General features: G+C 46.0%; 1 long non-coding RNA gene across 1 annotated transcript; it reads right to left on the bottom strand.

Moving 5' to 3' along the window:
- Positions 1-696: 696 nt before the first annotated feature.
- Positions 697-16,398, bottom strand: LOC125942759 (uncharacterized). The gene is made up of 3 exons (XR_007465339.1): positions 16,276-16,398; positions 14,684-14,849; positions 697-780 (listed from the first exon to the last, which is right to left on the bottom strand). It is a non-coding gene; the product is annotated as an uncharacterized LOC125942759 (long non-coding RNA).
- Between the last annotated feature and the right edge of the window lie 482 nt (positions 16,399-16,880).

The raw sequence follows: 16,880 nt of genomic DNA, 5'->3' as shown, positions 1-16,880 counted from the left end.
AACATTTCATTTTTCCCCCCATTATGGCTTCAAATCTCAAGCAAGAAGGGCATCTGTTACTATACTATACTGTGCTATACCGTACACTGTAAAAAATATATTACAGTAAATGACGGGAAATATCTTGGCAGCTCTATTTGACCGTAAAAATGATGGCAGGTCGTCATTTTGTAAGGCGTACACCACGACGTACTGCATACGGAAGCCAATCTAAGTGCGTTATTATCACAAGCAATTACTTTTTTTATGTGATAATCGTGCGTCTCTCCTTCCCTCCTTGTTCACGGTGGTAGAAACATATCGTCGGAATGACACCGATAGCTTCTCAAAAATGATAAATATATGACCGTTAAATTGACGTCTGGTTCTTCCCGTGTACTGAACTATAAGGTGCTGTACTGTACTGCTACTTCCCTGTAGTATGCTTGTACTGTACTACAATGTACTAACGAAAGTCATTTCAAGTGCAGCTGTGCTTCTTTTCGCATGCTATTCCTATGCTCCCCAAGGAAGCTTTCGCGCCACAATTCATTTCTTGACAGCGGTCTTCGCAACGAGTGAGCGACACGGTAACAGCGGCACCACGCAGCGCGCTGCACTACAGTCGCCCTTAGTCGCTGTCAAATGTGCTTCGGCCGAATGTGCCCAGCGCGTCGTAGCCCCGAGAGTGACTCTTCGCGTACAAAACTCCACTCACCCTTTGAAGAGTAGAAGAATAGTGACACAGACCAAGAACAGCTGGAAGTCGGTCGACAGGTACCACAAGTGCGAAAAGCATTCCTGTGACACGGTGTGAGAGAGAGAAAAAAAATGAATGTATAGGTTGTGTCAATTGATAGTATTGTGCTGCACTCGCTGTATAGCGCCACCGGCTATTAGCGCCACCTACTGCTGCGAGCAGAATTGGGAGTGACGAGAGCAGGGCTGGGGCAGTTTTGGGATGAAGCAATAAAGCACTTGTATTTGCGTTCGCTGTGAGCTCGGGTCTTGGCTCCACTTCTTCCGTCTACATGTGACATACGTCATTCAGTTGTCTGGTGTAAAATGGATTCCGTGTTTTACGTAATAATAAATTATAAAACCTGTATTTTGGGGGAAGCCCCCATCAGTAGTGCACCCAGGATCTCTGCCAGGGGGGGGGGGGGGGGGGGGAGGTTGACAGTTTGCCAATACCATCTAAACAGCACTAATTTCGATTTGTTCACGGGAAATTGTCAAAAAAATGCGCTTTTTGCTAGTGTGCAGACGGTTGCGCGTCTTACATCTTAGTTGCAGTACTAAAATGCGTAAGAAAAGGGGTTTAAAAAAAGGGGGGGTTAAGTCAGCCTCAGGGGGGGGGGGGAGTTACAACCCCCGAATCCCCCCCCCCCCCCCCCGTCGGTGCGCCACTGGCCCCCATAACCGCGATGTTGCTCAATGGAGTGATTTTAGGGTTTGCCTGTTACCGCGTTTGGTACTTCCGTTATTTTCCTGGAACGCGTGAAACGGCATGAAGGCGGAGCTGCGTGCTGCTATAGCGGCCGCGTGAGAAAAAATTAGCAGTGGCTTAGCTCGGATATGACATGGTATACGTAGCGTGAGCTAAGGTTCAGCTGGTTATTCTTAGCTTTCCTGGTTGTCTAGGATTAGCTTATCATGCTTAGTGCTGCCTCAATGACACACACACGGTATACGCATTATACAGGGTGTTTCAGCGAACACTTTCAAAATTTATTTAAGGTTGCCTGTGGCAGATAGCCCAATTCTAGTTAATGAGCTGGTCTACTCGAAGAGGCGGACATTACTTGCACAAAAGATTGAAATGCATAATCGACTAATTAACAAAAATTCACTAATTAGGTTTTTAACTAATTAGCCGATGGCCCATATTGCAATTTACAAATTGTAGCCGTGGAGTTGGCAAGGCGGATCCACTTCTAATTCGCAGGATGACACCAGTTTCAAAATATTATTTCCCGAAGTTTGCGGAGAAATGCATTGGCGTTCCAGTTAATTTTGTGCTTCAATGCAGAAAGCGTCGTTTTGTTAAGAACTTAACTGGAACGCCAGTGCATTTCTCCGCAAAGTTCGGGAATTAATATCTTGAAACTGGTGCCATCGCGACAATTCGTTCCAAGTGGATCCGCCTTGCGAACTCCACGGCTACAATTTGTAAATTGCAATATGGGCCATCAGATAATTAGTTAAAAACTTAATTAGTGAATTTCTGTTAATTATTCGATTATGCATTTCAATTTCGTGTGCAAGTAATGTCCCCCTCTTCGAGTAGACCAGCTCACGAACTAGAATGGTGTTATCTGCCACAGGCAACCTTTAGGAATTTTTGAAAGTGTTCGCTGAAACACCCTGTATATATATATATATATATATATATATATATATATATATATATATATATATTGACGCGTACTCTATCTAGACGTTTAAACGACGATGACAGTATATACTTTAACTGACTCCGAGTAGTATGACAGGCTAATTCGAAGACGAAGAAGATGTCTTTGTGCTGGTGATTCTCAAGCTGTTCCGCCGTCTTGTTCAGCGTGTTGCCTCTTGTTCGCGTTGAATCGTGACAATATATATTGCTCAACGTCTGGTTGCTTCTCTCATGCCACAAAGACGGCTCGGTGGTCAGTGTAGTAACACGCTGCCGTCTCTATGGCCCCAACGAAGTATTTGGGATTTATTGTCTGTCTATGCTACACAAGATCAATGGTGGTCCCCCATGGGGTCGTCTGTACAGTTGGGACACTGGCTAAGTCCAGGTTAAACGTGTCCTTCAAAGGAACACCAATAGAGTCTGGAGCACGATTGAAGTCACCAGCCACCACACACAGTTCACTTGCCGCACGACTAGGTATAGACGTAGCCAGCATGTCTATAGTGTCTTTAACTGAATTGTTCGGCCACGGTGTAAGATATATACTCTTTAGGTGGGGACACTGCTCGGCTTGCTTGCTAGACGCGATCGACCAGATAAAGTAGCAAGGGCGCGCGTCTATCGGTGCGGTGAAGGCAGCGGATACCTATCGGCGGAACGACGCAACTTCAGTTAGAACGCAGGGGAGAGCGTGCGCCGACCCGACAAGGAACGCGCGCATGCCCTCTCCCCGGTGACCTACTTTCGTGCGTCACTCAATCATTTCGGATTTCCCGCGAACCGCCGGCTGCTATAACAACGAGAGATTAAACCAATAAATAGCTTTCTGTGTTAAAGTTGCGTCGTACTGCCGATAGGTATCCGCTGCCGTCACCGGGCCGATCGGCGCGCGCCTTTGCTACTTTATCTGGTCGGTCGAGTCTGGCGAGTGTCCTCACCTAAAGAGTATTTATCTTACACCGTGTGTTCGGCGACACGTACACGACTTCGATGACCACACCACTTTCGTCAAGCTGAACGGCACAGGCTTCACCCTCGGGCACCGCTACATTTGCCAGTTCATAGCTGGCAAAAGCATGCGCACAAAATGAGAGGCGCTATCAAGCGGCTCCGGCGCAGCGTCAGACTTGGTTGGCTACGGCGCAACGGAGGTAAAGTAGGCGCACAGTTGGGCACGCGCCGGCGCCAGTGCGTCTGCCGCGGCTATGACGTCACTTCTCTGGAATGCGCAGACCGGCGAGGCGCGCGCGGCGGCGGCTCCGGCGCGCCAGCTGAGCCGCTATTCTGAGCCGCTATTCTGGACATTCCGCCATTTTCTTCGAGGCGTGACGTAGGCGCGACGCTTACAAAATGGCGCTGATGGCCCAGTTTTGCTTTCGTAACGTGACGCAAATTTGACGTTTTGCCTAAGAAACTGTAATGTACAGTCAACCACAAAAGTTTGCGGACCACGCGAGCGCGTGCCAGACTGCCTATCCGCGCCACCTAGCGGTACGCCACCTAGCGGCGACAGGGGCGCTCTCCCGGATATGAGCCCTCTTGGTACTCGCCTGCCTGTTAATTTTTTATTCCCGTGCATGACATTGTTAGTTCGTTGTGTTGACGCAGAGCGCTGTCTGCGATAAGACCGCCACATATCTGGCTTGATAGCAGTATCGGAGTAATCACTGCAACCTTTGTCGACTGGTGTGCCAGTGGGTAGATAAGTTTCACGAAGCGCTGCGACGATTTTTTTACGCGACGTTTACTGGCGCACTTTGGTTGGCAGCATCTTGGTCCAATGAGTGTTGCTGCTTCTGCGTCTTGAGAGAAAGGGTAGGGAGGTGTTTCACTGTCATCAAAAACAAAGAAAAAGCGGATGCATAGAAAATTTTCTTTCACACATAGGCGCATCTTCTCATCAGTCGCTGAAAACGTAGTAGACTTGCTTCAGGCCACGTGGTGATTGCCTATTTGGAAAGATGCCGCTGCATGTTCCACTTGACGAAAGAAGGCACATTGTGCGTTTATTTATAGAGGGAATACCTCAGCGCGAAATCTGCCGCCGAACCAACAGGAGCCGGACTGCCGTGAATAGGATTATTCAAGCTTTCCGCGACGATGACAGATTCACAGATATGGAGCGCAGTGGGCGTCCAAGGGCCACGACTGAGGAAGAGGACCGCCTGATTACGGCCGCCATCGTGGCTGATCCTTTTCAAAGTGCAGAGGATATCCGAGAAGCGCTCTCGCTCACGGTATCGTCTGAGACTGTAAGAAGGCTGAGTGAGCTTGGCCTGCAGTCTTTCGTAGCAGCACAGAAGCCCTGCCTCTTAGGAATGTTAATATCGATGAACGATTAATCGATTAATCGACGAAAAGTACGCCGCAAAACGATTAATCGTCATCGATGTCTACCTTTAATTTAATCGGTTTAATCGATGAAAGCAGTTCGATTAATCGTTTTCCAGACAGTGACTAAAGTGGCGTGAAAGTTTTGAAATCGTACTATAGAATGCGGAGCACGAGCAACGACAGCGCGGCTGCGAAGACCGAGAGCGACTGTCAACTGTTTTCCCCGAGTCCTGCCGAGATTGCCAAGCGTTTCCCCGCTTTAAGCACACGTCACACAGGCTGCCTGGGGCCGGAGAGAGGCCGCCCCCCGTGGAGGAAGAAATGAACTAGGAGAGATCATTACGTGAGGCAGCAAGTCTTGGAAAGCGAACTCATCGACAAGCCATTTCCTTCGCTGTTTACCTCGCAGTATAGGGTCAGCACGTGACCCTGAGAGACAACGTATTGGCCGATAATGTTTGGTTCGCAGTAGTTTCAAATCGGTGCGCACCCGTTCAGCTGCGCTGCTGCCCTGCAGCCGGCAGCATTAAACCTACCGCGCGCTCTGATGTGGCGATCACGTGTTGGGCCGTTACTTCTTGATGTCAGTCGTGCTGCAATGCTCTCTTCTAATTTCTCCTTCCTCCACGCCCACCCTCCTCAGTAAGTGCCATTTTTAACATACAGGGTGTTCCTTTTTAAGTTTTATGGAATTTTTAGAAATCGCCTGTGGCAGGTAGCATAATTGTTATCATTGATGAGGCGGACATTATTACGAGACATTGAAACACATATTCGGCTAATTAATAAATATTACTAATTAACTTCATAGTTAGTTAATTTACGACGTATATTGAAATTTACCAATTGCAGCCGGTGAAGTTATTTATTTATTTATTTCACGTACTTTCCAGGCCCGAACGCGTTACAGAAAGGAGTGGAGTCAAAAACAAAAAATAATGCAGCAAAAATACAAACCAAAAATATTAACAATATGCATTCGAACAGTGGTCTTGAAGTTGGTAGAGTCGGTGATGAGTGCGACTGATGCGGTAACGCGATTCCAGTCCGTGCTTGTCCTAGGGATGAATGAGTCACTGTACCGGTTTGTGCGGCACAATGTCACCCCGATTTTAAGGCTGTGGTCAGGACGGGACGAAATATAAGTAGAGTAGCTGTCTGGGTCAGTTGGTACATACTGAATAGTAAAAACCAGTCAAGAGACGAAGGCCAGAGAAGAGACGTGGCACACACGACGACTGGAAAACCAGTCGTCGTGTGTGCCACGTCTATTCTCTGTCTTTCGTCTTTTGACTGGTTTTTACTATTCAGTACGAAATATAAGACGGAGGGGCAAGAAGGGTTTCTTTTAGAAGAGGGTTCAAATGAAAAACTTTGTGAAAAAGGGAAAGACGGGAACATTTGCGGTGTGACGAAAGATCAGGTAAGTTGAGAGTTCATTTCATTGATGAGATACTTGCATAGCGAGAATAATTTCTCATTCTCATCAACACCACCGTTTCACACGCGCCTTCTCGTGGTCATCGAGTCTCTTTTCATGTCGGTCTACTTACGCCGCAGCACACCTGCTTACTTAATCAGCTCATGTTTACTACAATTCATATTGCTACCAAAGCCGCTCACCTTACTTCGTATGACATTGCTGTGTTGCTATCGCATTCATTGCTTAGCCCTTAGGGCGAAAGTGTGACATTTTTTTAGGTGCACCAACAGATAATTAGATAAGACAAAGCGTGCACCGCGGTTTTGAACACTTTCTAGAGTAGAAACTAATGAAGACTGAGTCGGATCCCAAATGGCTGAAGCATACTCCAATTTGCAGCGAACTAAAGTTTTGTAAAGAGTTAGCTTCAGGGACGAAGGGGCAGAGCTAAAATTACGGCGCGAGTAACCAACCATACGGTTAGCGTTATTAGCAACATAGCCAATATGCGAATGCTAAGAAAGGTTATTTGATATGTGAAGGCTGAGATGCTTGTAAGAAGTAACTGACGTTACAGGTGCACCATTAATAAAGTACGTGTGCATGGCAGTGTTACGAGATATTCGCATGACCTTGCATTTATTTTAATTTGTTTGCATGCACCAATTAGAACACCACTCAGTTACGCGGTTAAGGTCGTCCTGCAGTTCTTGGGAATCGGAAGAATTAGGAATTTTACGGTAGAGAACACAGTCACCTGCGAATAGCTTTATGGAAGAACAAAGAACGCAGTTCGGAAGATCGTTAATATAGATTAAAAAACATCGCCCAAGCACTCCGTACAGATGGTTAACCAGCGAAGCTGAAACGTGCGGCCCCGATGTTTAGCAGTGGGTTAATGCCGACGATGTATTGAAGCGTTTCTCAAATATTGGCTGCATGTTTGTGTTTCTAGTGGAACGCAAGCACCAATGGCGGGCGGACGCTGCTAACCACGACGCCGAGCTAACTCGAGATATCGAACGCATGCGACAACGGCGAGCCGAGGAAGCGGCGTTGCGGCCAGAGCAGCGTCAACGTGGCAATGGCGAGAACGCGTTCGCCGGGCCAACGCCCGCTTTCGGCGGGAGTTTCTCGGGCGGCATTTTGGCTTCGGCTGCGACGAAACGTCCACGTTGAAATCACGAGGTGGAACGCAAGCGCCAATGGCGGGCGGATGCTACGCCAAGCTAACTCGAGATATCGAACGCATGCGACAACGACGAGCCGAGGAGGAGGCGTTTCGGGCAGAGCAGCGTCAACGTGGCAATGGCGGGAACGCGTTCACTAACGATGTAACTAACGGCGCTAGCTGCCAATGGCGCGCGCGCTTGGGTGCGACGTAGAGAACGACGTAATGACGGCGCAGCCAATGGAGACGTTTATCGAAACATGGGACGAATGGTTTTTCGTTTCACCTAGCGATATACAGCTTTCGCTGTAAAAGAGAAGTGGTCGGAGGACTGAGCCTTGATGAACACCTGCTAGTACATTAGAAAACAGGCGTATCCACTTGTCAGGCGTATCCACTAGGAATTAATTTCCAGATTTTGGAACTGAGGTTTGAACAGCGAAAAAAAAAACAAGGACACGAAGAAACAAATACCACAAACAAGCGCTTGTTTGTGGTATTTGTTTCTTCGTGTCCTTGTTTTCTTCGCGCTGTTCAAACCTCAGTTCCAAACTATGAACCAACTAGCCCTCATCAAGAACTTACTGAATTTCCAGAATGACACCAGTTCGGAGATATGCACCATCAAACTCGCCGTAAAGAAACACTGTTGTTCCACTTACATTTTTACCAAAATGCCTTGAAGTACAAAAGTAACTGGAATGCCCATGTATTTCGTCCCACACTTTGAGAAATAATATCTCGAAACTGGTGTCATCCTGTAAATTCCTTTCAAGTGGGTCTTGCGAACTCATCGGCAACAATTCATAAATTGTAATATGTTTCGTAAAGTAATTAACTAAGAAGTTCATTACTCAATGTTTGTTAATTAGTCAAATATGTATTTCAATTTTGCGTGTTACTAATGTCCGCCTCTTCGAATAACTCAGCTCAACGATAAGAATTATGCTACCTGCCACAGGTAATTCTGAAAAATTCCGTAAAACTTAAATATGAACACCCTGTATATTGTTTATTCCTTCACTAGTCCCTAGTGGCAATTATAGTTGGCCTTCAAGAAGTCAAACATTATTCTTTATCAAAGGTTATACCCTTGTATTTCTTATCCTGGTTCCACCTTTCAAACGTTATAATGGGTACTTACGTGAGTAGATAACTGTGTTTCAGCCTTTTTAAAGCGCCGGAAAAAAAGTCGATTAATCGATTAATCGACGAAAAGCCCCGCATCGAAAGCGATTAATCGATTATAGGCTAAACCGACGAACGATTAATTGTTAATCGATTAAAATATTTAATCGACCATCCCTACTGCCTCTCAGACAGCCAGCTACAAGAACGACTCATGTTCGCTACAGCAATGAAAGATTGGACAACAGAGAAATGGGGCGATGTCATCTTTAGCGACGAGTCAACTTTTTCCACGCGCTGGGACCAACGGAAGCGGGTTTGGCGTCCACTAAACTGCAGGTGTGTTTACAGTGTATTGGCAGTTAATTCACGAAGCTAATTCTGCATCACATGTTTCACGTAAAATGAGCTTTTGGACATTACGAGATTTTTCTGTAGTGGTATTATGTTGAAAACATTAACGATTGTTTCATAGTACTACTTACTCTGAAGCTAATTAAAAGCTGCCAGTGGGTCTTTCAGTACTATCTAATGATGTTTGCACGTTTTCTATTGCAACTCTATAACAGCATTATAAAGTTCATACGCAAGAGGAATCACAACATTTTTAGACGCGCCGCTGGAACCCAATTGTATGCTATTTCTTGCAGATATCTGCCTAATTACACACAGAGTGTTCTATCCAGTGGACGGTGTTCCGTGAGCGTGTGGGGAGCAATCAGCAAAGATGGCCTTGGTCCCCTTGTGCGTCTGGAAGGGCCCTTCACTGCGTCACGGTACTGCGACGTCATCACTAGACACCTCGTTCCGTATGCGCTGGACGGTCCCTTCAGCGACGGCTGCTATTTTTTTCAACACGACCGCAGCCCGATCCATAAAGCACGTATCGTCCAGTCATTGCTAGAAGAACATGCTGTTTGCCAGCTTGAGTGGCCTCCATGTGGCGCCGACTTGAATCCCATAGAAAATGTCTGGGGCATGTTGAAGAAACGGCTGTCCACACGAGCCAACCGCGGCCGCACGGCCGATACGCTGTGGCAAGCGATCGCACAAGAATGGGAAAGCCTGCGCGGTCGACCGGAGATTACTGAATCTTTGTACGAGTCGATGCCCACACGCATCAATAAGGTGCTAGAAAACGGCGGACATTTCACTTCCTACTAGATCATTGAGAGACCTACGTTTCATGACACTTCTGTAAATGTCTTGTGAATAAATTCATCCCCTTCAGACACGAATTATGATGCACTGTCAGCAAATGCGTCAAATGCGCATGGCATCATTTCAAGACGCTCACTATTACATTCCAAGAAAGAAGACGAAGCAATGTGCTGTTTTGTGCGAGTTTCAGTAAAAAAAATTAATTAGCGTATAACTCATTATCTAATTATTCTGAAATCCGTCAGCTTCAATGCTTGCATAAAAAGAATCAACTATTAGGCCTGAAACGCATGCACACTTGCTTTTTCGGTTGTATTCGTGTCGACCGGAGAAAAAAAAATACTCTTGACGTTGGTCTTGGAACGCGGCACGTCGAACGATTGTCTAACATGGTAGTGTCTCCAGCAAAGTGATCATCTGCAGCAATACGCAGGACAATGAAGTTAACTGACCGCTAGTTGTCCCATCAGGAAGCGGACACGAATGTGCACTGAGTTTTAGGTCATTTGAAGAAACACGTGGCGTGGGACGCGCCTCCGAAGTTCGAGTCCCCAAACGAGGACGCCGTGTCGCAAAGGGTTATAAAAAGAGTCATCGCACCCGATTATTTCTTATTTTTCTAAATGTAACCACTATAGCAGCGCGGTGGTTCGGGCTTTGAGCAGCAAAACCTGGGCGCAGGCAATCAAATCCCGGCCGCTACTGTCACTTAGCGATGGGGGAGGAACGGAAAAATTCTGCCTACTGACTAAGCATCTGTGTCCCATGGCTGCCTCACCGCTCACTCACGCACTCACGAAAAAAAAAACAGCGTGGCTACGCGAAAATAGAACTGATAACAGCCGAAGAATACGCTGTCTGATTACTTGTACTGATATTCTGCTCTCAAAATATAAGCAAGTAGCCCTGGCTAACAAAGAGCGCGTCACGTTGAAAGAGATAGGTAGAAAATATTTGCGCACAGTGCGAAAATAGACAGGCCATAGATTTAAGGAGGGATGCGTCTTCAACGTAGCGCTGCTGTCGATCGCTGGTGACGTAGCGGAAGTGTCGCGAAGAGGCTCTTGGCCACGCGCTCGCGTGGTCCGCAAACTTTTGTGGTTGACTGTACGCATTAAACCTAGCGTTCTTGATAAAGCAAAATAGTTTTCCTCCCCAGTAAAATAAAGCAGCTAGCTCAAAGCGTACGATTATTCCATCAAAATCGTTTCTCGCTTCCGTCGTCTGCATGCGCACAAGCGTCGTCTGCTTCATTAGCTAGGATGCGTGTCCTCGGGAAACGGAATGAGTCATCGTTTATTGGCGCCCACGCGCTTGCTTCCTACCTTGAGACAATATACGCGACCTGCCAGTGATGATCAGCGCACGCTCTAGGCCGCGTTATCGCTATCTCGTGATCCGCAAGTGACTCAGCCCGACTCGTCTGGCTGAGAAGCGACGGAATATCATCGATAGCGTTGCGCGCGCCACAGGTATCCGCTTGAGTGACGCAAACGCTGGCACTGCCATCTCTTGTTCACTCCGCTGCTTACTCGCACCGCGAGAGGAAACTTCAAGGCGCCGTCTTGCGTACATTTCTTTTTGTAAATTAAAAAGTCACCGTTGTCATAGCCTTTGATGACGCGAGAAGTAATTAATATTGATTACAATACAAACACAATAGTGAAAAGTGCGAAACGTCGCAGAAAGTTTGCTAGTTTCCACCAATATTATTTCAAATAAACGTGTTTTTAATAGAAATGATGGTTCAAAACACAAATGCCAACACCACCCGAGAGCGATGCAAATGCTATGAGCACGCGTTGTGAACAAAAGATTTTCATCGCCCCAAATGACAGGGAAAATGCGGCGATACGCATGCCTCTCCACTGTCATTGCATATGGCCGCTCATTACCATAATTCGCGTGGCTCGTCGCACCACAAATTATGGCGGAAAATCTCTGCAATGGCGGCCGAGCGCAACGTCACGCAACGCCAAATTGACGTTTACGAAACAGCCCTTCCTGTGACGCTCTTCACAGGATATTCCTTCAGCCAATCAGCAAGCTGACATGCCGGCTTTCTTGGGACGCCACCACATATTCGCGAAATTGCAGATGCATTGCACGAGCTTCTGCACGCTACTGTCCACTTTCTTTTTAAGCGCTAAAGTCGCAATAGAGGTGCCAAGGACCACAAAAAAGTATTAGTCGATAAAGTTTGCAGCTCCACGTCACGTTTCATCATTCTGACGAAAACGCAAAATTGCATTTAGCAAAACTTCCGTTTCCCGGCACAAATTTCAAAACACGTGACCTCCGGACAGCCAATGAGACAGCCAAGATGGCGGATAATGGCGGCCGTGCAGCCGCCATGCGTGTCCAGAATAGAGCCCCTGTGCGCCATGTGACGTCACTGCTCCTCGCGCATGCGCAGCACGGCTCTCACGCGAAACTACTCAACCTCGGCCAGTGTAGCTCACGCTAAAAAAATAATGTCTGGTTTCTTTAGTGGAACATTCTCGATTTTATGGCCACACAGGAAACCACGCACCTCGAAAGTTGGTCTCACAGAACTATCTTCGTGAATGTATGTGTAATATGATGGGATCTATAACTTTTGAAGTATTTGGTTAGCGGCACTAAAAAAAAGTCACGGTGTGCCGCATAGTGACGGAACAGGCAAACTAAACCAGTCGTCCATAATTTTCAGGGTGGTAGCCAGTGTGTATGGCACTGCGCTGCTGAGCTCGAGGTTGTACAGGTTAAATTCCGGCCTTAGCGGCCGTATTCCGATGGCGTCGAAATGAAAAAGTGCTCGTGTACCGCGCATTTGGTGCACGTTAAAGAATTCCAGGCGGTCAACGTTATTCCTGAACACCAGACCACGACGCTTCTCACAATCAGATGGTGGTTGTGACACGTAAAACCCCAGAGTTAAATTTTTTATGTTACGGAATTGCGGGGTCAAATCCAGCCCCTGGCGGCAGCATTTCTATGGGGCGAAGTCAAAGAACACCCGTGTACTGTGCATTTGGGTACACGCTAAAGATCCCCTGGTGGTCAAAATTACTCCAGAGCCCCTCCCCACGACGACGAGCCTCATAATCCAATGGTGGTTTTGGCACGTAGAAAAGCACGGAGTGTAATGTTATAATGTTCACCCTATGTCCCAGTCCGACGTCAGGCTTTATATGTTGTTTACAGACAACTCATTAAGTCTAACGTTGCGAAGATGCGGCGGCGTTGCGGTCAGCTTCAGAGCTGGCAAAAAGAGATTTACGACCAACCGTGCCGGCGTGTGGGTTTTATCAAAAGGATGATATATATTTGCGAAATATTATTGGTCAACGCACCGAATTGCGAATGGTAAGAGGAGTGGGCTCGCTCGCTGACGTTTTTGCCTATTGCCCCACCTTCTTTTGATGCAGTGAAACCTATATGAACTGGTTCGTACGCTAAAGGTAGTTGGATATATGAAGTAGTTCAATACCTCGGAACCCGGGCATAACGAACGTTTCTTTAATGATGTTCGTCTTGTACAAAAATTCCAAACTTGCGACAGCGCTGAAACACCCCATGTCGACATGGCTCTCGCAGCAGTTCGAGCAAGTAAATGCTGCAACCCAGTATCGGGTTACGCACCGCATCGCGCACTATGTTTTTTCATCTTAACATGCTGTCAAGCGTACTCAGCTTCATGATTAAAAAAAAAAAGACAGAAAAGCTGCGGCGAGTGGTTTTATGGCGCTGGTTGTAGGGGCTCGTAAATGCTTCTTTTAATAAGAAATTTATTTTGCATTAGTGTCACTAAATAAGCTCTGCATGGTCGATACAAAGCATAATTTGCTGTACCCGGGTTTGTTCGTACCGCAGTTCGCTGTACCAACCTGTAGTTTGCCTGCAAAATGTTGAAGTAATTATTCCCCTTTTCACGTAGTAACATGGACTGCTGGTGTATTGGTGCCGGGAAGCATATCTTTAAGAAACACGAATAGTCATGCTTCCGCCACAACTCTGCCCTTTACGTTCCCGCCGAAGCACAGTGCCCGTAGGTATATAGTCCACCAATACATTTCATTGCCCGCGGTATCTGAGAAAAAGCTGAATATCTCCGCATTCTCACAACGTAGCCTGGTATTCACATCTCCAGCCTCCATTTATGTGTGAAGAACATTGCGATCTGCGTTTTTTTTTTTTTTTCTGGCTGCTGTTGCAGGCTGCTGGGAAATTCAACGTTTCCTGCTATCCTGTGGTCCGAACCCTTTTGTGGTCGAATGTACGTGCTTTCGCCATAGCAACAAAACCAGTCCTATGTGAACAATGTACTTATTACATTGTATTATATTACTTACAGTATTACTTACTGTATTTATTACTTCCATTATATTACTTACAGTTAGTACCAGACTATAAATACTGCATGCGCTACCGGGTCTTGGTGACTCAAGCTCACTCTTGTAGCGCTTCGTGACGAAATCAAGAGCCTGTATTCTTAAAAACGTTCATACGCTAGAACTGTTCGTATGAACAAACGCCAGCCAATCGTGACGTCAGATATATTAGTAAAGGCGGCCGGCCAATAGTAAACAGTACTTAAGAACTAAAAGCCCACTAAACACGGGCCTAGAAGATTGATAGGGTTCGTAGATGAGGCATTTCGAAGAAAACAATAAGCGAGCAATCAAACAAAGAGACAGAAGAAACTCAATAAAATAATGACGCCGCATCTAGTCAAGAAGCAATTTTAGAAGCAAGCATATAGCCGCTAGCGCAAATATGTGCCCTTATTCGCATAAAAAACGTTCCTCTAGAACTGTTCGTAAGGGTAGATATGGCCGCCAATCTCGATGGTGGACATATTGTTAGCGAAGGCGGTTGGCGCACTTACGAAAATGCACTTACGAAACAAAACCTTCGCAAATTCGGCTACTGATAACTATTGCCAGTGCAGTCTAGAAAAGTGAAAACGAAACTAAAGGATCGACTAATCAGAGGCAGGAGCCGTCATAGAACTCATTCCGCGCGAGCTTTAAAGAAACAAACAAACAAAAAAAAAGCTTTGGTGCACAATTGTCATGCGCGTGACGCAGTCGTGCGCACTAACCAATTCGTTGGCGTTGGCGAAGTTCCGGATCTGAAGGATCAGCCTCCACCAGTGTCGTTCCAGCTCGCTGTGGAACTTGCTGAACAGCATGACGGTGTTCGGACCAGTGGCTACCAGTGGCAGCAGGCAGAAGCACATCAGGACGAAAAACACGGGAACGGTAACCCTGCACGACAGGCGGAGGTTAGGACAGAAATTCTCGTGCGGCAATACGCTACGATACTCGGCAAATTTAATGGTGCGCGATCGGGCGTCTGGTGAGTATGTCATTTCGCGGGACAGACTATTGTTCACGTGCATTGTCAAGGCATCACAGGAGCTCGTCATTCTGATCAGTGGCGTCGGGGAAGTCCGCTTTAGTTGCCAGGAACGCAAGAATAGTACCCTTGTAGGTGCCTCCTGTCTTAAAGATATATGGAGTCTAGGCTATCTGTTCATGCACTGTTCATACACATAAAAAGTAAGGAATTTTAATAACGAAACTCCCGAGTCGTATTGAATACGAATATCATTGAAAAACATTACCTTCAAATATTGAATCGAATATCTTATTTCTCATCAAAATGAAATACAAGATTTGTCTGGAGTCCGTTTTTCGTAAAGAAATGAGACAGTTTTAGATTGTTTAATACGTGCAAGTAATGCCGATCGCGACTCGACATCCGCTTAAACGAGAAGCGTGTAAATGAGAGACAACCGATGTCAGCTCCATGAGAACGATAGTATTGGAACAAGGGCACAGCCACGTCACCAGATGCACGTAGAGGGCGGCGTTGTTTACAGCAGCGCACATTGTTTTACAGAGACGCAAATCTGGTCAGGCTGGCCAAATAATAAATTGATTTATCTAAATACAGACAAAATATTCGCATGATGACTGAAAACGAGGTATACTTTTACAACGACTGGAAATTATTCAGCAGAAGTTACGCGCGCCGTACGTTCGATCACTACCTGCTTCTGTGCAAAACCGCGACTCTTCTGCCGCGGGATCACTCGAAACAGTCCTCACTTGCTTCGGTACTCTCTCTGTCGAGACTCGAATAAGTTTTGTTGTAGCTTATATACGAACAGAAACGAATATTCGACTATTTCATACCGTGAACTCTATAGAATCGAAAACAAATCGATTAGCGAGAGCAATTCAATTTTTATTCAAAATTGAGAATATTCGCACACCCCTAGCAAATAGGAAAGGAATTTTCAATCAACTGTGACTGCACTTGTAGACTGTAGCGTGCGTTTAAAAGAACCGGTGCCATACGAAGCTATGACCAAGCAAAAAAAGAAGTAACAAAACGTATAACTTGCAAAGTGAAATAACACGTTGTTATCGAGAACTTAACTGTGAACTTTTTTTTTTCATGACGACATTTTGAAGCAATTGTGAGATGACCCCACCGCCACAAGGGTGCTTATTGAGAAAAATTAGCAATTTGTTGTTAAGTGCAAAAAAGAAACGAAAAGTTTCGAAAATTAGGTCCCTAAAAGAAATTGACTCCTTTACCAAACATACCAGTAGTCTCGAATGTTTTTGTAGTGTATAGAGTATACCGTATATATGGCTGGTGCACTGCTGAGAACGCACCTACCTGATGATTCTGCGCAATAAGGCTACGGTGCCGATAAGAGCAGGATTTTTCTTCGTTTTCAGGACATTGTACGCCAGCAGAAACCCACTGAAAGACAACAGAAAAACAAATACTCAGGCAGGTTCGCGTATATCGAGAACCGGCTATTATGAAACTCCAGCAGCAAACTGAAAGATAATGATATGTTCTGTTGATCAGCGTCCTCGAGTGTTTCACCGCTTGTTCCTATTTTTGCCCCATAATTATCCCTAAAACAACTAACACAGTAAGAACGATCAAATCACAAGGTGGTCAAAATAGCAGGGAAATACATATTGTAATCGCTGGCTTAGGGCGAATGCGTAGGACCGATTTGGAGACCGCAAGCTGATTAAAGCTGACAATGACGTGCAATAGGCCTCCATGGACATCTTTGTTTGCACTATGCACTATAATGTCTAGAGGCGAAGCGGAAAAACAAGACATGGGCAAGCCGGACAGACGCGAACTAAACTTTATTTTGAGCGAAACCACACCGTTATATGCAACGTGTTGTAACAGAATTAAAATTAGCCTTTAAAGCGCGTACAAATAAGTACTATCGAATGGCACGTCAAATGTGCACA

This window comes from Dermacentor silvarum, chromosome 1 (assembly GCF_013339745.2).
Source record: "Dermacentor silvarum isolate Dsil-2018 chromosome 1, BIME_Dsil_1.4, whole genome shotgun sequence".
Taxonomy (NCBI): Eukaryota; Metazoa; Arthropoda; class Arachnida; order Ixodida; family Ixodidae; genus Dermacentor; species Dermacentor silvarum.
The sequence above is the reverse complement of the archived record's forward strand: the minus strand, read 5'-3'. Positions and strand labels throughout refer to the sequence as shown.